This window comes from Eurosta solidaginis, chromosome 3 (genome assembly GCF_040869045.1).
Source record: "Eurosta solidaginis isolate ZX-2024a chromosome 3, ASM4086904v1, whole genome shotgun sequence".
NCBI lineage: Eukaryota > Metazoa > Arthropoda > Insecta > Diptera > Tephritidae > Eurosta > Eurosta solidaginis.
The window spans coordinates 6,002,392-6,028,684 of record NC_090321.1 but is presented as its reverse complement, the minus strand read 5'-3'; the positions used below and the strand labels follow the sequence as shown (position 1 = coordinate 6,028,684).

Sequence of the window (26,293 nt, the reverse complement as noted above, 5' to 3'; positions counted from 1 at the left end):
CATATTTAACCTCTGGGGTTAGGGCTATTGTTAACTTTTTGAGAACCTTGGTACCTACTTTTATAAATTTACCTACTCGAGTAAAATTATATTTAAACAATTTTTCCCCTAAGGACAATTGTATTTGTATAAGTCCTAAATTTCCAGCTTCTTTTTCAAGCCTGGTAAAAAATTGTCCTAAGTCAATCTTATCCTCAACAATTAGGTTGCTGGTATCCATATTGCTACAAATTTTCTTTCCTTTTTTGAAATATAATTTCGGAGGATCGAAAACGAGCTCGACATGTCTTTTTACTTCAAATTTATTTAGCGCTTCATATATCTTCGGGTTATCTTTGTGACTTTCTTTATTTTCAATATTTTGGCTAGTGTTTTTGGCTGTTGATCTTGTTGTTATTTTTAATATTTTACTTGCCTCCACTGACTTATCTTTTAAGTTAGTAATTGTTATGCGTGCGGGATAATGCATCCGCTATGTGATTTTCTTTTCCTGCTATATACTCCACTTCAAAATCGTATTCTTCTAAATCGAGTCTTACTCGTGTTAGCTTAGATGAATGGCTGTTCATCGAAAAAAGATATGTTAAAAGACGGTGGTCTGTTTTAACCAGAAATTTTGTGCCATAGACGTATGGTCTGAAGAAAGTTATAATACAATGGATTGCGGCTAATTCTTTTTCTATTGTGGCTTTATTGATTTCACCTTTTGTGAATGACTTAGAAGCGTAAGCATTTGGTAACTGTTTGCCATCGTGTTCTTGACTCAGGACTGCTCCGAAAGCAAACCCACTAGCGTATGTTGTTATGCAGAATTATTTATTGAAGTCTGGGTATTGCAAAAGTTTTGGACTAATTAATGCTTCCTTTAGGTAGACAAAAGCTTTTTGGCATTATTCCGTTTTCTTGAGTGCTCTGCGAAGTTCGGTACAAATCTTCTGTGCAGAACGCTACGAACCTTTTAACTTCATCAGCTCTTTTTCGTGTTGGGTAGTTTTGAACTGTTTCAAATTTGCTTGGGTAGGGTAGTATTCCCATGCTTGTACATTTATGACCTAAATAGGTTATATCTTGGCTGAAAAATAGACATTTATCTGGATGTAATTTTAAGTTGTATTTTCTACATGTGGAGAACACGTCTCGTAAGTTTTTTAACATATGTTTTTCAGAGCAACCTAATACAACTAAGCCATACATGTAAAGGAACGCTTGAGATGGTTTGAGACCTGCAAATGCTAGTGTCATCATTCTTTGGAATGAATTCGGTGCTATTTCCAATCCATAAGGTAGTCTTTTAAATCTGTATGTGCCATTTTCAGCTGTGAATGAGGTTATATCCCTGGAATCTGGATATAACCTCATTCACAGCTGAAAATGGCACCAGCTTTGTGTCTGTATTACTGGGCCTTCTGGCAATTTATTTATCTGCGTTTCTTACATTCCGCCGTGCAGCACATATTTGCTCTACTTTGCTCATGTTAATAATATATTTGAACTATATGAATATAATGTTGATAGTAATTTTTGCGTCCTGGGAGATTTTAATCTCAGCAAGGTTGTTTGGTCGAAATTACTAGAAGATGATATCTTAACACCTACTAATGTTCATCATCCCCATGAGATTAATTTCTTAGACACCCTTTTTAGTGCCAATTTAATTCAGATTAACAGTTTCGTGAACCAGTTAAACAATATTTTGGACCTAATTTTTGTCGATGAGAACCTCATAACTAACTTGACTGAATGTGTGTTTCCTATATATAAATCAGATATGCATCATGTAGCCCTATATTTATCTATTGAATTCTTCGACCTAGTGCCGAAAAACAATATAAATAATAATGAGCGCGCCTATGCAAATTACGAATCCTTAAACTCTCTCATATCTGAAATAGACTGGACATCTATTTTCTTTGCTAAAAATGCAACTGAATGTTTCGACATTTTTCTGGTAAAGATGGCTGACATATTCAGTAGGAATCTTTCTCTCCTACCAGTTAAAGTTCACAAACTACCATAGTACAATACTAGGTTGAAAAAGTTGAAAAATCAAAGAAATAAGTACTTTAAATTATACAAGGATACAAGCGATACTGTTTTTAAAGATCAGTATACTTCCTATATGACGCAGTTCAATGTTCTTGATAACTTTTTGTACCACAAATACGTTTCTAGAGTTGAAGATGAGTTGAAAGTTAATCCTAAATCTTTTTGGAACTATGTTCGTTCAAAGAAAGGTTGTTCTAATATACCTACCTGTGTCAAATTTAATGACATTTGCTCCAACAGTTTGGTCGATTCGGCAAATCTTTTTGCTGATTTTTTCAAATCTACGTTTGTTGTTGAGGCCGACAACTTTGATAACAGGTATCTTACTGATAGCCCCAAACCTTTAGACTTTGGGTCTCTGTCCTTGTCTGAGACCGATATTATCTTGGGTATATCCTTCTTACAGACCTCAATCAAAAATGATATTGATGGATTGTCCTCTTTTTTATTTAAGAAGTGTAGTATTTCTCTTTGTGTGCCACTGTGCCACATTTTCAATATTTCGCTATCGCCTGGAGTTTTTGTTGATCGCTGGAAGCTGGTGTCTATCACTCCTATCTTCAAGTCAGGCAATAAAAATGAAGTAAAGAATTATAGGCCAATATCCAAACTGTCAACATGTTCAAAACTTTTTGAAAAGGTAGTTAAAAACAAATTATCATTCGCTATAAATAAAATATTCGATCCATGTCAGCATGGTTTCATTGCGGGACGTTCGACTGCTACAAATCTGGCTGTTTTCTATCAGTTTTGTGTCTCTGCGTTTAAGGATGGATGTCAAGTTGACACCATATATACGGATTTTTCCAAGGCTTTTGACACAGTTTCGCACAAATTACTTCTGTGGAAACTTGAAAACATGGGCTTTCACTCAAGCTTTCTGTCGTGGGTGAAGTCCTATTTGGAAAATAGAATATCTTTTGTTGAAATCGAGAGAACTAAGTCTTATGAATTCTCAGCAACTTCGGGTGTACCACAAGGTAGCATCCTTGGTCCTATTTTGTTCTTAATGTTTATTAATGATGTTGGCTCATGCATAAACTATTCGAATTATTTGCTTTATGCTGAAGACTTAAAACTCTTTCGGAGAATCTCCTGTACTTCTGATGCATTGCGTCTACAAGAAGATCTGAATGCTATAAGTAATTGGGCCTGTCAAAATAATCTGCGACTCAATATTAGTAAATGCTGCCACATGAGGTATACTAAGTCTACGAATGTGGTTTCATTCGCGTACTCGATTTCAAATGTAACTCTTGCGTCAATTAATGAGTTTCGCGATCTTGGCGTAATTTTTGACTCATCTTTTACTTTTTGTAAACATGTAAACTTTCTCATACCAAAGGCTTATACCACCTTAGCTTTCTTGCGACGATATACCAAGGATTTCAAGGACCCATATACCAGGAAAATCTTATACAATGCACTAGTGCGTTCCAAGTTAGAGTATGCATCAGTCATCTGGAATCCCATATACTCCTCACACTCTTTAAGAATTGAAAGAATTCAGCGCAAGTTCATACGATTTGCTCTTCAACCTCTGCACTTTGTTAATCCCCTGCCACCCTACAATGCAAGATGCATGCTTATCAATGTCTTGCCACTTGAAGTTAGACGTCTTGTTCAAAACGTAATGTTTATTTTTGACATAATATCCGGTGCCATTGACTGCTCAGAACTACTTGGGCAGTTGAATTTCAATGTCCCTAACAGAGCTCTCCGCTTTCATAGTACATTCCGCGTTGAAGTGCTGCGTTCGAATTACTTCAGTTTCGCACCTCTTATAAGAGGTATTGTAGAATTTAATCGCCTATCCAGAAGCCTTGACCTGGACTTTGCCATGCCTAGGTCTCTGTTTAAGGCACGCATTGAGTCCTATTACTTATCTCAGTAAATCTTACTTTAAAATTGTTAAACTAGTACTAAGTTAACCTGTAATCTAGTCAGTAAGGTTGTTACCATTTGATTTAATAAAGATATGAAAGAAAGATATGAAATATGAAATTATATTTAATGGAAACCTGACATTAGGTCTAGGCATGAACAATTTTTTGCTCTTCCAAGTTGGTCTAAAATAGCATCAATTCTTGGAAGTGCGAATTTATCTGCTGCTAACTTTTTTTACTTGTCTGTAGTCAACTACCAATCTCCATATTTTTTCTGTGTTCCATGGGAGTGATTTTTTATGTACTAGAAAAATTGGAATATTGTCTTCTGATATTGAGGGTTCTATAATGTCATCTTCGATCAATTTATTAACCTGTTTGCTTATCTCCCCTTTTTGTGTCTAAGGCAATCTATAGATTTTTATGTAAACTGGGCTGTCGTCTTTCATGTGTAGTTTTTGTGTGTAAAAATTATTTGAAGAAATTGGTTCTATTTCTAGTGCAAATATATTAATGAATTCTGTGCATAGTGTTGTTAGCCCTCTAGTGCATACTCCCGCCTTTAGACGGGCAATAAAAAATCATTTAATTAATATAAAAGTTTTAAAACTTTTAAAACAAATTTTATACAAGTCTGTGCAGAATATCTCAAGCTTCATTTATATGTCATTAGTTTTGTCATTCAAATGTTGGCTTTGAGCTTACATCAGTTTGAAGTTGCGGTTTTAATTGTTTGCGCTGCATTTTGCTTCTTTATAAAAAAATTAAAAATAGTTTATGGTGCTGGAGAGCGGAATAAAAATTTAATGTGAATTCAAATAGTATTATTTATATATAAGAGGCATTATTTTTGAAAATATTTATAGTAGGAAGGTAAGTAAATTGAATTTAATTAACCCCGCCTTGAGGCGGACCTATGCAGATACGTGTGTTTATTTTCGTAGCCTTTGCTGAAAAAGAACCACGTTACTACTTTACGATTTGTTTAAATTTTCGTTTTATTATTAGAAATGTTCCGATCAAATAATAAAAATTTATCAGATGATGAAATACAATTTTTTTTGAACAATTACCGTCTGACAATGCATTTATGGAAAAACACACACCTTCAGCTTCACGTCAACGAACATTTTTTCGATTGTTTTCAATACTTTGTTTCAAACGATTTTCTAAAGGTATGTCTTTAAATTAATTTTAATTTGCGTTCCAGATATTACAGGTATTTTATACATTTTTTTATCCAGACTTTAGCTACTCAAATGAATCTTATTCCACCCAAAACGATATTTCTACAAAGTTTAAAACTGACGAAGTGGAACTTCGAAAATTTTTGGGGATATTGTTTTTCATGTCAGTTTTCCGGTATCCGGGTTCTAGCTCGTATTGGGGACAGTATTCTCTGGAACCGGTACGCTTAGCAATGACCTGAAGTCGTTTTGAGGAGCTCCGATCAAAACTTCACTTTAATGACAATTCTTTATGTGCCAAAAAGGGTGAACTTGGATTGACCCATTGTATAAAGCGAGACCTCTTATTCAACATTTCAGTAACCGTTTCGGGTCAATTCGTATGCTTCAGCGTCTTTGTGTGGATGAACAAATATGTTTTTCGAAAATGCAAAAAAATCCTTTTGAGCAGTACATGCCGGCAAACATCCATATCGAAGTTATTTGTGTAAATACGGGGTTTTCTTACAATTTCTAATTACATTACGGAGCTGCGGACAATAAAGTTTTTCCTGGGTGTCCTGATCTAGGAGCTGCTTCGAACGTCGTTGTAAGATTGTCAAAAAACATACCGGACAATATAAATCACATCCTATACTTCGATGTTTTCTACACATCAGTAGAACTACTAGTTTATTTGAAAAGCCGCGGAATTTAGGGATTGGAAACAGTGCGGACAAATCGCATTCCGAACATTAAACTTTCTACTGATGCTGAACTGTAAAAGAAAAATATAAGTAGTGGCTTTTCCGAACAGTATGTTGGAGCAGTTTGTGGCGTGGAAGTAAGCAATGTTCTGTGGTACAATACAAGGCCAGTTCATGTTATTTCTAGTTATGTGGGATCAGAACCCTTTATAAGTCGCATCATACCCCTCAACAATAACACTTTGCGATCGAAAAGACAAAGAAAAAATTGATATAAGCTGCCCAGCAATACTCAAAGAATACAACAAACATATGGGTGGAGTCAACTTATTGGAGGGACTTATCGGACGATACCATATTCCATATTCGAATGAAGACAAAAAAGTGGACAGTTCGCTTACTCTGTCATTTACTAGATGTGGCTACGGTTAATTCTTATATATTGTACAAGAGGTTGCATCAAAATCCTAATGAAAAGCAGTATACCCTACCTGAGTTCAGAACAGAAGTTGCAGAAGTATTATGTTGGATGCGTTCAACTCCGTCTACGAAACGTGGTCGCCCCCTTTAGCTTCCCCTCAACCAAAGGCGAAAAAGTAGTACCTGCCACCAATATACATTCGCTATGACAATCAGGAAATTGGTGCAAGTTTTTAGATAGATCCGGAAAGAAAATGAGCAAGTATCCAGGTTGTAAATCAGAGACCCAAGCATTTTGTGTAAACTGTGAAATAAGTTTATGTTTCTACAACAAAGCAATGCCGTATAGAATTCCACACTAAACAATAAAAACAATTTTGAAATAAATCTCCGAAAAATGTTTAAGATTCGAAATATATTGCTGTTTTCTTTTTTATAACTATCCAGGCGTTGTTGCATGGGCCCGCCTCAAGGCGGAGTGCACTTTTTTTAATTATTTCCCGAAAACGAAAAGTCAAATTAAAAAAATTATTAGCAGATTCGAGTTCAGATACATGAAATTAATCTAATTAAATTTTTTGAAGCCAAACAAAAATTCATGCATTAGAGGCTTAACTGAGTACTTACGAATTGTGGAAAGTTTTTGGTTAGTATTTTTAATTTTTCCGTATCGTTGCTATTTTTATTCTGTGTGTTTGTTTGAGTTAGCGTATAATCATCTAAATTTTAGGTATTAATTTTGTAATTTTGAATAGTTGTGTTTTTATGTGTTGTGTTGATTATTCTAACAAAAGTTTGGTCTTTATTTGTAATTGTGTTTATTATAAAAATGCCTTTCAACAATTGTTGATGGTGTAGATGTTTTTATTGTCAGTGTTTACTTTAATTTGTCTAATAACTTCTGATCTAGCAGTGATCGTAATTGTATTAACCGACAGACAATTTGTTAAATGCATTGTTCTTGTTTGGGGGAAATCATAAGGTCTTAGGGTTAATTTATCCTCTGTCTCACCATAATCTAGAATACAATTATATTTATTTATGAAATCTAGTCCTATTATTTCATCGCTTGGGATTGGAAAATCGTCTTCTACTATATGAAATTTAAGATAAATAAATAGGTCATCACCTTTTAAATCAGCTTTCACTGTTCCTAAAGTGCTAATTATATCTTGACCAGTGCCCTTTAAATCTGTGATTTTTTCTGTATTAATTTTAATATTATTACTAATTTGATTCTTTTTAATAATGGACATATCTGCTCCAGTGTCTATTAAGAAATTTCAAATTGAATTATTTAGTAATGTTCTTGTAGATATATAGCTGTTTAGGTGTAGGTTTAGTACACATATTTTCCCATCTACTGATCGTGAAGTGGAGTTTCCTGGTTTTCCTGCTGGTTGCAACAGGCGCACGTTACGAGTATGATTGTACTGTTTATTGCCATTTTGGGCTTGTGATCCTCTTTGGGAATTATTATTTGTTCTTGAATTATTGTTGTATTTCTGTTGCGGTCTAAATCTTCTACCTCGGTAATTCCCATAGTTGTTACTTCGGTAGCATCCACGGAAATTACTTCGACATTGATTTTGTTGCCGTATATTTAAAATTGTGTTTGAGCTGCGTGTGATTTCCGTGCAGCTGTTTGTGAAGTTTGAAATCGCATCTTTCATTGTTGTGAACGTTCCTGCTTGCCTGATCATTTTCACTTTATCACTGGAGCAGTTCTTACACATAGCTTTGACTGCTGCTTGAGTAGCATATCTCGTTGCAGGTCTACGCTTAATCCATCCGAGATATAGGCTCCCTTCAATGACCTAGTTATCTTTTCTATCTCCTCAGTGTATTGGTTTGCGGTTTTACTGCGCTGTTGGATTTTCTGGAGTTTTGCTGTCAAAACTTCCACTGATTCGCCTTTTATTGCAGTTCTTAATTTTAGTTTTATTTGTGCAATTGTATTTTCGTTACTTATGAAATTCCTTGCCGTGCCTTTTAGCTTGGTCTTTATCATGGTTATTGCTAAGGCTTCGTGACTATCCGTGATTTGGTCGAGGACATCAAGAGTATCTAGGAAACTATGCAAATTTTCAGGCTTACCATCAAACTATGGTAGCACTGATGAGGCGGTTTTGATGAATTCCACTACGGTTTGTGCCATGACTGGGAGGTTTAATGGTTTATTTTCTTCCACCGATGAATTCTGACTCAACGATGGTGATGGGGTGCGGTTTATCCCATACTGTTGAAACAAATTGATTGGCTTCTTTTTGGTGCTCTTCAGTAAGTATTTGATTTACTGTTTTGATCAATTGCTTTATATTATTTAAAGGCTATAGGATTATATTCAAGTGCTTCGCTATTGTTTCTGGTTTTATTGTGGTATTTTTATACTCAGTTAAGCAGAGCTCACAGAGTATATTAACTTTGATTGGATAACGGTTGGTTGTACAGGTGTAAAGGAATCGAGATAGATATAGACTTCCATATATCAAAATCATCAGTATCGAAAAAAAATTTGATTGAGCCATGTCCGTCCGTCTGTCTGTTAACATGATAACTTGAGTAAATTTTGAGGTATCTTGATGAAATTTGGTATGTAGGTTCCTGGGCACTCATCTCAGATCGCTATTTAAAATGAGCGATATTGGACTATAACTACGCCCACTTTTTCGATATCGAAAATTTCGAAAAACTGAAAAAGTGCGATAATTCATTACCAAAGACGGATAAAGCGATGAAACTTGGTAGGTGAGTTGAACTTATTACGCCGAATAGAAAACTAGTAAAATTTTGGACAATGGGCGTGGCACCGCCCACTTTTAAAAGAAGGTAATTTAAAAGTTTTGCATGCTGTAATTTGGCAGTCGTTGAAGATATCATGATGAAATTTGGCAGGAATGTTACTCCTATTACTATATGTATGCCTAAAAAAACTAGCAAAATCGGAGAACGACCACGCCCACTAAAAAAATGTTTTTTAAGTCAAATTTTAACAAAAAATTTAATATCTTTACAGTATATAAGTAAATTATGTCAACATTGGACTCCAGCAATGATATGGTGCAAAATACAAAAATAAAAGAAAATTTCAAAATGGGCGTGGCTCCGCCCTTTTTCAATTAATTTGTCTAGGACACTTTTAATGTCATAAGTCGAACAAGAATTTACCAATCCTTGTGAAATTTGGTAGGGGCTTAGATTCTGGGACGATAACTGTTTTATGTGAAAAAGTGCAAAATCGGTTGAGGCCACGCCCAGTTTTTATACATAGTCGACCGACTGTCCTTCCGCTCCGCCGTTAACACGATAACTTGAGCAAAAATCGATATGTCTTTACTAAACTCAGTTCACGTACTTATCTGAACTCACTTTGTATTGGTGTAACAAATGGCCGAAATCCGACTATGACCACGCCCACTTTTTCGATATCGAAAGTTACGAAAAATGAAATAAATGCCATAATTCTATACCAAATACGAAAAAAGGGATGAAACGTGGTAATTGGATTGGTTTATTGACGGAAAATATAACTTTAGAAAAAAACTTTGCAAAATGGGTGTGACCTACCATATTATGAAAATGAAAAAGTTCTGCAGGGCGAAATCAAAAGCCCTTGGAATCTTTACAGGAATACTGTTCGTGGTATAACATATATAAATGAATTAGCGGTACCTGACAGATGATATTCTGGGTCACCCTGGTCCACATTTTGGTCAATATCTTGAAAACTTCTTCACATATACAACTACCACCACTCCCTTTTAAAATACTCGCTTAGCACCTCTCATCTTATACCCCTATCGTACAAACAAATTCTAGAGTCACCCCTGGTCCACCTTTATGGCGATATCTCGAAAAGGCGTCCACCTATAGAACTAAGGCTAACTCCCTTTTAAAATACTCATTAACACCTTTCATTTGATACCCATAACGTACAAACAAATTCTAGAGTCACCCTTGGCATCCACCCATAGAACTATGGCCTACTCCCTCTTAAAATCTCTTTAATACCTTCCATTTGATGCACATGTCTTACAAACACATTCCATGGTTACCCTAGGTTCATTTTCCTACATGGTGATTTTCCCTTATTTTGTCTCCATAGCTCTCAGCTGTGTATGTAATGTTCGGTTACACCCGAACTTAGCCTTCCTTACTTGTTATTTATCCATTTGTATGATTTTTCTGCCTTATTTTTTTCTTCGGATAATGCCTCATAAATTTGTTCCCATTTGTTCATTTCTACCTTGGAAAAACATCAGTGAGCATAAAAGAAAAATTCCAAATTTAAGCGGCTTTTATAAGTAAGACCTGAGCATTCTAATTTACTTACTTATAATGAACTGCAATTATAAAAAACAATTTTTTTCATTTATAAAAAAATTTTCTTTATTTATTTTTTATTTCTTAACTCTCTAATTTTGTCTTTTAGTTTTAATCTATCTTCCTTATTGGTGGTAATATTTAGGAGTTTAAAAGTTTCAGCTATTTCGCTTTTCTTTTTAAATTGCTTACCTTCTCGTTTTCTTCTTCTTTGTATAATCGGAGAAGGTATCTTCGGAATTTCTTCCTTTTTGTTAAGCTTGTTCCGTCGCCGATACTCTTCTATAATCGATGAGTAATCGATGTCAGACCTTGCTTTTCAAGTTTACTTTTCTTTAATATCTCTTCTGATATTTTAATAAAATTTTTGATTGTGTTTTCACACTTTTCGAATATTTTATGAAATTCTTCTTCCGTCTTTATGTCATTCATATCAAGGGAATAGCTGGAACTCTTTCTAAAAAATTTTCTTTACAAAACTTTTTCAAAGTGTTACTTCTAATTTAAAAAAATTCTTGGTATTTTGAGTTTTAATTTTTAGTTTTTTTTCCTTAATACCTTTTAAGTTTTATTATTTAGTCTTGCGTTATTTGTTTTTTCTTATGAATTTTATATAATCCTAATTAAAAAAAAAAACCCCTAAGCAAAAACAAAAGTTTTTGCTAATGGTTTAGCGTCCATAAGGCGGCTCAATTGATTATAAGGTTTATTATCTTAATATATAAAAATCACGTGTCACTATGTTTGGCGCAAATGGACTCCTAAACTACTGAACCGATTATGAATTTGTTTTGCACCCCGTATGTAGTTTGATCTAGCTTCAAAGATAGGATAGGCTATATCTCAGTTTATAGTCGCAATATTATTTTATAGCAATTTTTTTATTTGTTTATACGTAATATATACCATTCAGTTGTAAAAGTGAAAGAAAGCGGTGAAAAATATGCGCATATTCTAAAATCTTTTTAAATTGGTTATACGCACTAAATATTTGTGAAAAATATACATAAAAACTCTAAAATTCAACTACAATTAGCGGACATAAATGTTCTGCAGTTATTTGATGCAAAAACTACTTTTATAATAAATTTTGTATATGTGGAAAGAAGAATGGAGAAAAAATGTGACAAATGCAAAAGCAATATACGAGGAGAAGCGTCAAAAATTCGGTGTGAAGGGGTGTGTGGTAAATATTACCACTTAACAACAAAATGCTCAGACTTGGATCAATACAGCGTCACCAAACTTGAAGAATGTGAGATGCTTAGGTTTATGTGTACTGACTGTGTGCAGTATGTACATAACGTTGATGACATCCTTAAAGATATGCAAATGGTGGTAAAGCAGAATGGACAACAATTAGCAGAGTATAGAAGTGAGTTTGATAAATCACTAAAGAAAAATGAGCGAGAGATTAAACAAGTACTTAAAGCAGTGGAAGTTGCATTTAGTGAAAGAATCAAAGCAATGCAAAAAGCTCAAAAGTCTTGCGAAAGAAGTGTGAAAGAAGTAAACAAAATCCACGAAATAGCAGAAGGGTTCAAGCGAAGCAGTGAGCAAGTATGCGAAGAGTTAAAAAGCAATAAAAATGACAATAAGAAAATGATTGAAGCAATTAGTAATGAAAATAAAAAAATATGCATAGAAATAAAGAGAAACGGCAATGTTGAAGCCAAGGCATCGTATGCAGCTGTAAGAAAAGCGTTGCCAGAGATCAGAAAAGCTGTTCCCTTAATAGTTAAGCCAAATACAAAGCAAGGTGCTGAAAAAACCAAAGCCAGTGACTGCAAAGAAAAAGAAGTATGCACAAAATGCTTGGGTGAGCATAACTATGTGGTATACAGTAAGGAAGCATTAAATAAATGCATCAACTGCATCAGGGCAAATAAAGAATTAAATTTGGGACTGGACGAAAATCACGATTCCATGGACAGAATGTGTCCTGTGTATCAACAAAAGCTCATAGCAAGGAAGAGGAAGATTGGCTATTAGCAACCAATGAGGGAATCTGTAATCACAAAACACAAGTCAAAAACTTATACAAACCTGCGTAACAAAGTTCTCATCTTGGACTGTATATATATTAATATTAATAGTATTACAGCAAATAAGCTAGAGCTGGAACATCTTATTGAAATAAAAACCCCAGCATTTTTTTATACGCGGAAACATGTACAACAGATCATGGATTCTGAGCTATACATTTCCACATATAAATTCATCCGCTGCGATTCCCACAGTAGACATACAGGTGGTGTTCTAATGTATGTACATGAAAATTTACAATATAGCAGAGTGTGTAATAAAGCTATTGACAGGAATGTGTGGTGCATTATCATAAAACTTAAAAAATATGCGTTAAAATGGCAAATTGGTGTACTCTATCACTCACCAAATAGCAGTTATGCTGACTTCATGACATACTTAAACAATGTCATCAATGAACACCTCAGGGAATCTGACAACATTATAATAGTTTGAGATTTTAATATTAATATGAATATATCATCAACATACTCAAACCAGCTTATAAGTTTATTTGCACAAATGTATATGGTACAAAGAATAAATTTCAACAAAAGAATAACTGAGCACTCTTCTACAAAAATAGACTTATTGGTCAGCAATAATGAGCAAGTTAAAACTGAACATGTAAGTGAATATAGAATTTCCGATCATGAAACAATTCATTTCAAAGTACCAACAGCTAAATATTGCAAAATGAGAAAAGTTGCTACTGTCACCAACTGGGAGTACTATATCGCAGAAAATCTTTTAAATCTGCTGCGAACATGCGACTTTAGCTTTGTGTCTTATGAAGCTATGCAAACACTGACGTATGAGAAGAGGATCCAAATACAACTGAGGAATAAGTGGTATGACCGTGAGCTAAGGGAACTGCACAAAAGAAAACTTGAATCCTATAATACTGCTAGAAATACTGGCAACTGGGAGGATTATAATGGCGTTAAAAAAATATATAAAAAAACTGTTATGTATAAAAAGAAGAAATATATGGAAGATAAAGTGCTCGATAGTGAAGGAGACATGAAGCGGATGTGGAAGTCTAAAAGATCTTGCTGAACTCACCGATGGCAAAAAGGTCGTTAGCAAAATAGTAATTAACGGTGAATGCCTTGAGAAGGAATACGATATAGCCAATGCCCTAAATACATTTTTTGTACAGAGCATAGCTGAAATTAATGATAGCATTGAAATAATTCCGATTGCGGCAGAAACAAGTGTAAATAATGCAATTGAAACTTTTCAATTCACCGAAGTAGGGTTAGATGATATAATGAACATTACTAAATCTTTTAGAAACAAATATGGTGGTAAACAGCTTTTGTCGGAGGGGGTATTTAAAGATGCCATGATATACATTGCTCACTTCTACAAAGATATAATAACCGAATCAATAAACAGTAGCATTGTTCCAAATTGCTGGAAAGTATCAACTATAGTACCTGTGGAAAAAGTCAAAAATACAGTAAGGCCGGAGGAACTACGCCCAATTAATACGCTACCCGCAGATGAAAAAATTATGGAAACGGTGGTTAAAAATCAATTAGTGGCACATCTAGATAAATACCAAATTATTATACCTGAACAATCTGGGTTTAGAAAGAGCCATTGCCAACAGCACTGAATATGGTTATTGCGGAATGGAAAGAGGATATAACTGACAAGAAAGATGTGATCTCAGTCTTTTTAGACTTAAAACGTGCTTTTGAAACTGTGTATAGAGAGGAACTGTTGAATGTTATCTTTAATAATGGGATAAGAGGAAAAGCCTTGGAATGGTTCAGAAGCTATTTGAGTAATAGAAAGCAGAAGACGGTAATTGGAAGTGCAGTTTCACCGGTTGCTGGTGTATATATTGGGCTACCGCAAGGTTCAGTATTAGCACCGCTATTGTTTACAATAGATATTAACGATATTAAAGAATGCTTGAAATATTGCAATATTCGACTATTTGCGGATGATGCATTGATAACCATCAGTGAAAGAAATGCGGGCTTTTCGGTATCGAAAATGCAAGAAGACTTAGACTCCCTTTACAAATGGCTATGCCATAGAAAGTTGAAAGTGAATGTGGATAAAACCAAATGTATGATATTTAGCAAAAATCAAAGCATTATGGGTGCCAATAACCTTAGCAATATTACTCTGAAGATAAGAAATATTGAAATTCAGCAAGTAGACAAGATCAAATACCTTGGAGTCTGGATCGACAAAAACCTTAGATATGGAGAACACATAAGTTATTTAGAAAACAAAATTGCAAAAAAAAATGGTTTTATGTCCAGAACTTGTAAATATATTAGTCAACGACACAAAATATTAGTGTATCGATCAATTATTGAACCGCACTTTATCTATTGTCCAACAATCCTGCTATTAGCAAATGACACACAAATATAAAAACTGCAGATACAACAAAACAAGGCAATGCGATTAATTTTAAAATGTTCGCTTAGAACACAATAAACTACAATGCTAAATATGTTAAACTGGCTCAGTGTAAAACAGTCGATATATTATTTTGCATTGAAATTTATACATCATATGAAATTAGGAATAACACCGAATTATCTGAACGGGAGTATACATTTTAATCATGAAATACATAACTATGGAACTAGAAGCAGCGGAAATATAAGACTGCCTAGAGTAAGAACGGAGTTCGCGAAGAAGACTTTAGAATATATAGGTTATAAAATATACAATGAATTACCAAATGCGATAAAAGACTGTGAAAATATTAATAAGTTTAAAGCAAAATTATTTTTATACTGTAAGTCATTAAGCATGTAATGTAAACAATTTATTTATATATATATATTTTTTTTACCTTGAACTAGGTCTTAAAGACCGTAAATAAATAAATTATTATTATTATATAATAATAAAATGTTACGAATACGCAGTGACACTCATATTTTCAGGTGGTGCGGATATACTTCCGTGTAATTGCTTGGTGTTTAATTAAACAACCTGCTTATCAATAAAAAATATTATAGCGAATTATATCAAGTATAGCACATCACCAGGCCCGCCGAGTGGATGGGGGTTTCTGAGGGGGGCCGCGATTTAGAGGTACTATGAAATTTTTTTTTAATTCTGGAGAGTCTATAGTTGTTCCATGTGCAATTTTTAAGCCCAATTTGAAAGGCAACGAAAGTCTGCATTTCGTTTTAATATTATAGTGGAGTGTGAAAAATAAAAATCTATATATATAAAAAGAAAGGCTAAAATGTGTGTTAGTTGGTCGCCGGTGTTTGAAGAGATGCGTCGGTCGATTTTGTTCAAACTTTCACACAACCACCTCACGCGGTGGTTACTACATAGGTTTGGTTGCGATCGACGTACAGGGTCTCCAGATATAGGCCAAAACGTGGGCCAGTGAATGCCTAGACTGTGTTTATACAATATGGATATCAAATGAAAGCTGTTGAAGAGTGCTTTAGTACAGAGTAATATATTATCCAGAGACGGACTGGGACTGGGATTAGGACTATGAGTGGGACTGAGACTCGGAGTGGGACTGGGACTGGGACTGGAATAAAATACATACCACCCTCTGGGACAGGCAATAAGGGATGCAGAAGAATGAGAAGGAATTGAGGGAAGAGAAAAGAGAGAAGGAGATTGAGAAAGAGATAGAATGAGACGAAGATGGTGATAGATGAAGCGAAAAAGACGAAGGGAGGAGTGAATAAAAGGATTAGGAAAAAGTGAAGAGGGGGGAGGGCGGAGTCAGACGGAAAAAGCTTATTGAAAATGTATGCAGATAGGCCAAATTTAGGGCAGGGCTGCCGGCTCTTCTAGTCTAATATATATTATAAATGGAAAAGTTTGTATGTTTGGATGTTTAGATGTTTGAATGTTTGTCCAGATGTTTGTTTTTGTGACTTAATCACGCAAGAACAGCTTTATTTATTTGGATGAAATTTGGCGCACATATAGCCAATAGTGAGAGGTCCCCGCCCCCTAGGTACAGTTATAATTTAATTATTTTATTTTTTCGTTTTTGTGACTTAATCACGCCAGAACGGCTGCACGGATTTTGATGAATTTGGGACACAGACAATAGTCTACTAGCGAAATTTGTTTCGAACATGGAAAGGGGGTGGGGTCCCAACCCCCTCCCGCCCCGCCTCTCCCCTCTGGTGCACTATAAATTGTTATAACTCCATGTACATTTTCTCCTAAATCAATAATTTTTGGTATCTGGATCATACAGATCGAGATCTAAACAATTTTTGAAAAACCATCAGTGGTCCTCTTCTTCTCCTCCCGCCATCCGCCATCCTTCAATTGTTTTTATTAGCACGCTTTTATTAGCTTTACCTCTATGTTTGTTTGTAACTCTTCATTCGCTTCAACGCGCTTTCTGCCTTATTAACTTGCTTTTATAATTAGCTTCGCCTTATTTGCAATCCCGTCAGGGTCATATCGAGACCCTTCTGGGATCATTTCTGGATGATTTTCGGGATCCGTCCGAGCACCCGTCAGGGTAATTGCGGGACTTTTTCGGGACTATTTCGAGATCATTTTGGAATCCTTCCGGCATCATTTCTGGATGATTATCGCAATCCGTCCGGGATCCCGTCAGGGTCATTTAGGGGTTTTTCGGGTTCATTTGGGGATCCTTATATTTCGGGATGATTTTGTTACCCCCTTCCGGGAGCATTTCTGGATCCCGTCAGGGTAATTTCGGGATCATTTGGGGACTCTTCCGGTATAATTTCTGGATGATGTTCGGGATCCGTCCAAGTACCCGTCAGGGTCATTTCGGGTTCATTTTGGGACCTTTACGGGATCATTTCTGTATAGTTTTCGGGATCCGTCCGAGTCATTTCGAGACTTCTTCGGGACTGTTTCGGGATCATTTGGGGACCCTTTAGGGATACTTTCTTGACGGTTTACGGAATCCCGTCGGGGTCATTTCGTGACTTTTTCTGGATTATTTCGGGATCATTTGGAGAGTTTGCTGGCATCAGTTCTGCATGGCTTTCGGGATCAATCTGGGATCCCGTCATGGTCATTTCGGGATCAAATGGGGACTCTTTAAGGATCATATTTGGATGGTTTCTGGGATCCGTCCGCGATTATTTCGGGATAATTTGGGGAACTTTTCGGGATCATTTCTGGATAGTTTTCGGAATCCGTCGGGGCTCCCGACGGGGTAACTTCGTGTCTTTTTCTGGACTGTTTCAAGATCATTTGGGGACCCTTCTGAAATCATTTCGGTATCCGTCCGTGACCCCGTCAGGGTCATTTCGGAACATTTATAGCGCTATTCCCGGATCATTTGGGGATCCTTCCTGTATCATTTCTGGTTGGCTTTCGGGATACCAGCAGGGTTATTTCGGGACAATTCCGGCATAATTTGGGAACCCTACCGGCATCATCTCTGGATAGCTTTCGGGATCCGTCCGGGGTCAAGTGAGGGTTATAGAGGGACTATTTCGGGATCATTTGGGGACTCTTCCGGTATAATTTCTTGATGATTTTCGGGATCCGTTCTGGTACTCTTAAGAGTCATTTCGGGACTATTTCGAAATCTTTTGGGAACCCTTCCGGGATCATTACTGTATGGTTTTCGGGACCCCGTCAGAGTAATTTAGGGACTTTTTCGGGTTCATTACTGTATGGTTTTCGAGACCCCGTCAGGGTAATTTCGGGACTTTTTTGGGTCATTTGGGGACCTTTCCGGCATCATTTCTGTATAATTTTCCGGATCCGCCATGTATTTTGTCAGGGTCCTTCGGGACCTTCTCGGGATTACTTCGGGATCATTTTAGGACCCTTCCCGCATGATTTCTGGATAGTTTACGGGATCCGTCCGGGACCCTTTCATTGTAATTTCGGGATCATTTGTAGACCCCTCAGGGATCATTTCTGGATGGTTTTCGGGATTTGTCCGGGATCCCGTCGGGATCATTTCGGGACTATTTTGGTACCATTTTGGGACCCTTCCGGGATCATTTAAGGACTCTGCGGAACCGGTAGTTCAACACACATGACTTTTTAAATTATGAGCTTTTATGGCCATCGATCTGCTACTAATTATTCGTAATTAAAATTCGGTATGCTCTATCTTTAACATCTAGCACAGCTTTTTCGTTCTATTTTTGATTTTTTTCAATAAATCCTGTAACGAACTGTTATAAATATAATTACACGTTTTGTAATATTTTAACCAACTAAATACCCGAAAAAGCGACACTATTTTCGTCTAAAAATTCTCTTTGGTTTTAGGTAATTGTAATTTCACTCCTTTGTTCTATGAATAGTAATCCCTTCACCCCTCTCATATCAATTAATTTAACTTAGGAACAAAATGTATATTTCTAATTCGAAAAAACTGTATTGTACTATTCACGTAGGTGTGCCTTTCAGGTTATCAGCTCATTTAGTTATATTTTTTTTACTCTATTACAAAAATAAAATACATTGACAAAAATGATTTTTAAACAGATATCTTGATAAGCAGGCTAACGTGAATAGCCCATATATTTTATTTTCTCCTTGCGGACGGTGCCGTAGTAAGTGGAGTATGTGTGCTTTTCCTTATTTGATCTGATTTTATGGCAGTATACAATAAATCGCATAATTAGTTTGCGAACAAATATAACTGAATGAGTGGGGTATGTGTGCTTTTCCGTATTTAATCTGGTTTTATGGCAGCATACAATAGATCGCATAATTAGCTTGCGAACAAATATAACTTAATAAGTTGGGTATGTGTGCTTTTCCGTATTTAATCTGGTTTTATGGCAGTATACAATAGATCACTTGATTAATTTGCAAACAAATATAACTTAATATGTGGGGTATGTGTGCTCTTCCGTATTTAATCTCGTTTTATGGCAGTATACAATAGATCACTTGATTAATTTGCGAACAATATAACTTAATAAGTTGGGTATGTGTGCTTTTCCGTATTTAACCTGTTTTTATGGCAGTATACAATAGATCACTTGATTAATTTGCGAACAAATATAACTTAATAATTTAACTTAAGATTATTAAGAATTAATTAGCTTAACACCGATAAATGGTAATTGTTATTCAATTATTATTTTTGATTTTATTTGGAAAAACTGAAAAGAAGGAAACATTTACTGGCATATTGCGATGGTACCATTTCGAAACCCGCCACGTCATCATCGTCAGGCAATTTCATAATGTTTATTTATTTCAACAGATTTGACCGGGAGTCGAACCGCGGAAAACCTGCTGAAATCACAATCGCTTAACCATTGGGCTACTGTGTGGTATTTGATTTCTTGGCTGCAGTGAAAAGGAGTGGTACAATACCAATAACAAAAAGCACGCCTAGTACAAATTAATATAGAGACAGAATGTCTGAAATTGTACGAGAGCGTGAAAATGGGATAAAACTGAAATAACAAAATCTATAAATTGTTATAACTCAATATAAATTTTCTCCTAAATCAATAGTTTTTGGTATCTGGCACATACAGTACGAGATCTAAACAATTTTGGAAAAACGACCAGTGGTCCTCTCCTTCTCCTCCCCCCTACCTACCTCCTTCAATTGTTTTTATTAGCACGCTTTTATTAGCTTTACCTGTATGTTTCTTTGTAACTCTTCATTCACTCCAACGCGCTTGCTGCCTTATTAAGATGGTTTTATAATTAGCTTCAGCTTAATTTTATATAATCTCATTAGGGTCATATCGAAACCATTCCGGGATTATTTATGGATGGTTTTCGGGATCCGTCCGGGATCCCGCCGGGGTCATTTCGGGACTATTTCGGGATCATTTTGGGACCCTTCCAGGATAATTTCTGCATAGACTTCGGAATCCGTCCGGAATCCCGTCGAGGTTCTTTTGGGATATTTTCGGGACTATTTCCCGATCATTTGGGGACCCTTTCGGCTTCATATCTGGATGGGTTTCGGGATCCGTCCGGCATCCCTTCGTAGTATTTTCGGGATCATTAGCGTACCTTTGAGAGATAAGTTCTTGATGGTTTCCGGGACCATTACGGGACTTTTTCGGGGTCGTTTGGGTCCCTTCCGTCATCATTTATGAATGGTTTTCTGGATCCGTCCGGGATCCCGTCGGGGCCATTTCAGGGCTATTTCGGGATCATTTGTGGTATCTTCCGGCATCATTTCTGGATGGTTTTCGGGACCCGTCCGGGATCCCATTAGCGTAATTTCGGGACTATTAGGGGATCATTTGGGGTCCTTTCCGGCATCATTTCAGTATAATTTTGGGGATCACGACAGGGTCATTTAGGGATCCGTAAGAGATCCCGTCAGGGTCATTTCGGGACTATTTCGGGATCATTTCTGGATTGTTTTTGGGATCCGTCCGGGATCCCGTCGGTGCCATTTTAGGGCTATTTCGGGATCATTTGTGGTATCTTCCGGCATCATTTCTGGATGGTTTTCGGGATCCGTCCGGGATCCCATTAGGATAATTTCGGGACTATTAGGGGATCATTTGGGGTCCTTTCCGGCATCATTTCTGGATAATTTTCGAGATCCGTCAGGGAGCCCGTCAGGGAGCCCGTCAGGGTCATTTAGGGATCCGTTCGAGATCCCGTCAGGGTCATTTCGGGACTATTTCGGGATCATTTCTGGATGGTTTTTGGGATCCGTCCGGGATCCAGTCGGTGCCACTTCGGGGCTATTTCGGGATCATTTGGGGTATCTTCCGGCATCATTTCTGTATGATTTTCGGGATCCGTCCGGGATCCCATTAGGGTAATTACGGGACTATTAGGGGATTATTTGGGGTCCTTTCCGGCATCATTTCTGTATAATTTTGGAGATCCCGACGGGGTCATTTAGGGATCCGTACGAGATCCCGTCAGGGTCATTTCGGGACTATTTCGGGAACATTTCTGGATTGTTTTTGGGATCCGTCCGGGATCCCGTCGGTGCCATTTCGGGGCTATTTCAGGATCATTTGGGGTATCTTCCGGCATCATTTCTGTATGATTTTCGGGATCCGTCCGGGATCCCATTAGGGTAATTACGGGACTATTAGGGGATTATTTGGGGTCCTTTCCGGCATCATTTCTGTATAATTTTGGGGATCCCGACGGGGCATTTAGGGATCCGTAAGAGATCCCGTCAGGGTCATTTCGGGACTATTTCGGGATCATTTCTGGATTGTTTTTGGGATCCGTCCGGGATCCCGTCGGTTCCATTTCGGGGCTATTTCAGGATCATTTGGGGTATCTTCCGGCATCCTTTCTGGATGGTTTTCGGGATCCGTCCGGGATCCCATTAGGATGATTTCGGGACTATTAGGGGAACATTTGGGGTCCTTTCCGGCATCATTTCTGGATGATTTTCGAGATCCGTCAGGAAGCCCGTCAGGGTCATTTAGGGATCCGTTCTAGATCCCCTCGGGCATTTCGGGGCTATTTCGGGATCATTTGGGGTATCTTCCGGCATCATTCCTGGATAGTGTTCGGGATCCGTCCGGGATCCCATTAGGGTAATTTCGGGACTATTAGGGGATCATTTGGGATCCTTTCCGGCATCATATTTGGATAATTTTCGGGATCCGTCCGGGATTCCGACGGGGTAATTTCGGTACTATTTCGGGATCATTTGGGGTATTTTTCAGCATAATTTCTAGATGGTTTTCAGGATACGTCCGGGATCCCGTCGGGGTCATTTCGGAACTTTTTCTCGACTAATACGGTATCATTTGGGGACCCTTTGGGGGCTTTTTCAGGATCATTTAAGGATGGTTTGCACGATTCGTCCGGGATCCCGTCAGGGTAATTTCTGGACTTTTCCGAGACTATTTCGGAATCATTTTGGGACCCTCCCAAGATCATTTCTGGATGGATTCCGTGATCTGTCTGGGATCCCGTAGGGGTCATTTCAGGTCCTTTTCGGGGCTGATACAGGATCATTTGGGGACCCTTCAGGGGTCATTTCGTGACTTTTTCTGTATTATTTCGAAATCATTTGGGGACCCTTCCGGCATCATTCCTTAATGGCTTGCCGGATCCATCAGGGTTATTTCGGGACCATTTTGGGATCATTTTCCCTTCCGAGATTATTTCTGGATTCGTCCGGGATTTCGTAGGAGTAATTTCGGGATTTTTTTTGTTACTTTTTCGGGATAGTTTTGGGAGCCTTCCGGGATCATTTCTGGATCTGTGCGGGATCCTATCAGGGTCATTTCCGGACTATTTCGAGATCATTTTGGGAACCTTCCAGAATCATTTCTGTATGGTTTTCGCGATCCGTCGTGGATCCCCTCGGAGTAATTTTGGAACTTTTTCTGTAGTATTTCGGGATAATTTAGGGACACTTGCTGGATATTTTCAGGATGGTTTTTGAGATCCGTCCGGGAGCCCGTCAGGGTCAATTTGGAACTTTTTCGGGACTATTTCGAGATCACTTTGGTACCCTTCAGGGATCATTTCTGTTGGTTCTCTAGATAAGTCAAGAATCGTGTCGTTGTCATTTCGAGGTTTTTTGGTACAATTACGGGAACTTTAGGAGACCCTTCCAGAGCATTTATGGATGGTTTTCGGGATCCGTCCGCGATAGCGTCGAGGTTATTTCGTTGATTTTTCTGGATAATTTCGGGATCACTTTGGGATCCTATCAGGTTATTAGCTCATTTAGTTCTTTTTTTTCCTCAATTACAAAAATAAAATGCATTAGACAGAAAAAAAATGTTAAACAGATAACGTGATAAGCAGGCTAACGTGAATAGCCCATATATTTTATTTTCTCCTTGCGGACGGTGCCGTAGTAAGTGGGGTATGTGTGCTTTTCCTTATTTGATCTGATTTTATGGCAGTATACAATAAATCGCATAATTAGTTTGCGAACAAATATAACTGAATGAGTGGGGTATGTGTGCTTTTCCGTATTTAATCTGGTTTTATGGCAGCATACAATAGATCGCATAATTAGCTTGCGAACAAATATAACTTAATAAGTTGGGTATGTGTGCTTTTCCGTATTTAATCTGGTTTTATGGCAGTATACAATGGATCACTTGATTAATTTGCGAACAATATAACTTAATAAGTTGGGTATGTGTGCTTTTCCGTATTTAACCTGTTTTTATGGCAGTATACAATAGATCACTTGATTAATTTGCGAACAAATATAACTTAATAATTTAACTTAAGATTATTAAGAATTAATTAGCTTAACACCGATAAATGGTAATTGTTATTCAATTATTATTTTTGATTTTATTTGGAAAAACTGAAAAGAAGGAAACATTTACTGGCATATTGCGATGGTACCATTTCGAAACCCGCCACGTCATCATCGTCAGGCAATTTCATAATTTTTATTTATTTCAACAGATTTGACCGGGAGTCGAACCGCGGAAAACCTGCTGAAATCACAATCGCTTAACCATTGGGCTACTGTGTGGTATTTGATTTCTTGGCTGCAGTGAAAAGGAGTGGTACAATACCAATAACAAAAAGCACGCCTAGTACAAATTAATATAGAGACAGAATGTCTGAAATTGTACGAGAGCGTGAAAATGGGATAAAACTGAAATAACAAAATCTATAAATTGTTATAACTCAATATAAATTTTCTCCTAAATCAATAGTTTTTGGTATCTGGCACATACAGTACGAGATCTAAACAATTTTGGAAAAACGACCAGTGGTCCTCTCCTTCTCCTCCCGCCTACCTACCTCCTTCAATTGTTTTTATTAGCACGCTTTTATTAGCTTTACCTGTATGTTTCTTTGTAACTCTTCATTCACTCCAACGCGCTTGCTGCCTTATTAAGATGGTTTTATAATTAGCTTCAGCTTAATTTTATATAATCTCATTAGGGTCATATCGAAACCATTCCGGGATTATTTATGGATGGTTTTCGGGATCCGTCCGGGATCCCGCCGGGGTCATTTCGGGACTATTTCGGGATCATTTTGGGACCCTTCCAGGATAATTTCTGCATAGACTTCGGAATCCGTCCGGAATCCCGTCGAGGTTCTTTTGGGATATTTTCGGGACTATTTCCCGATCATTTGGGGACCCTTTCGGCTTCATATCTGGATGGGTTTCGGGATCCGTCCGGCATCCCTTCGTAGTATTTTCGGGATCATTAGCGTACCTTTGAGAGATAAGTTCTTGATGGTTTCCGGGACTTTTTCGGGGTCGTTTGGGTCCCTTCCGTCATCATTTATGAATGGTTTTCTGGATCCGTCCGGGATCCCGTCGGGGCCATTTCAGGGCTATTTCGGGATCATTTGTGGTATCTTCCGGCATCATTTCTGGATGGTTTTCGGGACCCGTCCGGGATCCCATTAGCGTAATTTCGGGACTATTAGGGGATCATTTGGGGTCCTTTCCGGCATCATTTCAGTATAATTTTGGGGATCCCGACGGGGTCATTTAGGGATCCGTAAGAGATCCCATCAGGGTCATTTCGGGACTATTTCGGGATCATTTCTGGATTGTTTTTGGGATCCGTCCGGGATCCCGTCGGTGCCATTTTGGGGCTATTTCGGGATCATTTGTGGTATCTTCCGGCATCATTTCTGGATGGTTTTCGGGATCCGTCCGGGATCCCATTAGGATAATTTCGGGACTATTAGGGGATCATTTGGGGTCCTTTCCGGCATCATTTCTGGATAATTTTCGAGATCCGTCAGGGAGCCCGTCAGGGTCATTTAGGGATCCGTTCGAGATCCCGTCGGGGTCATTTCGGAACTATTTCGGGATCATTTCTGGATGGTTTTTGGGATCCGTCCGGGATCCAGTCGGTGCCACTTCGGGGCTATTTCGGGATCATTTGGGGTATCTTCCGGCATCATTTCTGTATGATTTTCGGGATCCGTCCGGGATCCCATTAGGGTAATTACGGGACTATTAGGGGATTATTTGGGGTCCTTTCCGGCATCATTTCTGTATAATTTTGGAGATCCCGACGGGGTCATTTAGGGATCCGTACGAGATCCCGTCAGGGTCATTTCGGGACTATTTCGGGAACATTTCTGGATTGTTTTTGGGATCCGTCCGGGATCCCGTCGGTGCCATTTCGGGGCTATTTCAGGATCATTTGGGGTATCTTCCGGCATCATTTCTGTATGATTTTCGGGATCCGTCCGGGATCCCATTAGGGTAATTACGGGACTATTAGGGGATTATTTGGGGTCCTTTCCGGCATCATTTCTGTATAATTTTGGGGATCCCGACGGGGCATTTAGGGATCCGTAAGAGATCCCGTCAGGGTCATTTCGGGACTATTTCGGGATCATTTCTGGATTGTTTTTGGGATCCGTCCGGGATCCCGTCGGTTCCATTTCGGGGCTATTTCAGGATCATTTGGGGTATCTTCCGGCATCCTTTCTGGATGGTTTTCGGGATCCGTCCGGGATCCCATTAGGATGATTTCGGGACTATTAGGGGAACATTTGGGGTCCTTTCCGGCATCATTTCTGGATGATTTTCGAGATCCGTCAGGAAGCCCATCAGGGTCATTTAGGGATCCGTTCTAGATCCCCTCGGGCATTTCGGGGCTATTTCGGGATCATTTGGGGTATCTTCCGGCATCATTCCTGGATAGTGTTCGGGATCCGTCCGGGATCCCATTAGGGTAATTTCGGGACTATTAGGGGATCATTTGGGATCCTTTCCGGCATCATATTTGGATAATTTTCGGGATCCGTCCGGGATTCCGACGGGGTAATTTCGGTACTATTTCGGGATCATTTGGGGTATTTTTCAGCATAATTTCTAGAT

At 37.8% G+C, this 26,293-nt stretch overlaps 1 pseudogene; it reads left to right on the top strand.

Annotated features, from left to right (window-relative positions):
* The window catches only part of LOC137245838 (piggyBac transposable element-derived protein 4-like), a 48,905-nt pseudogene extending 42,311 nt beyond the window's left edge, over positions 1-6,594 (top strand).
* The last annotated feature ends 19,699 nt before the right edge of the window (positions 6,595-26,293 follow it).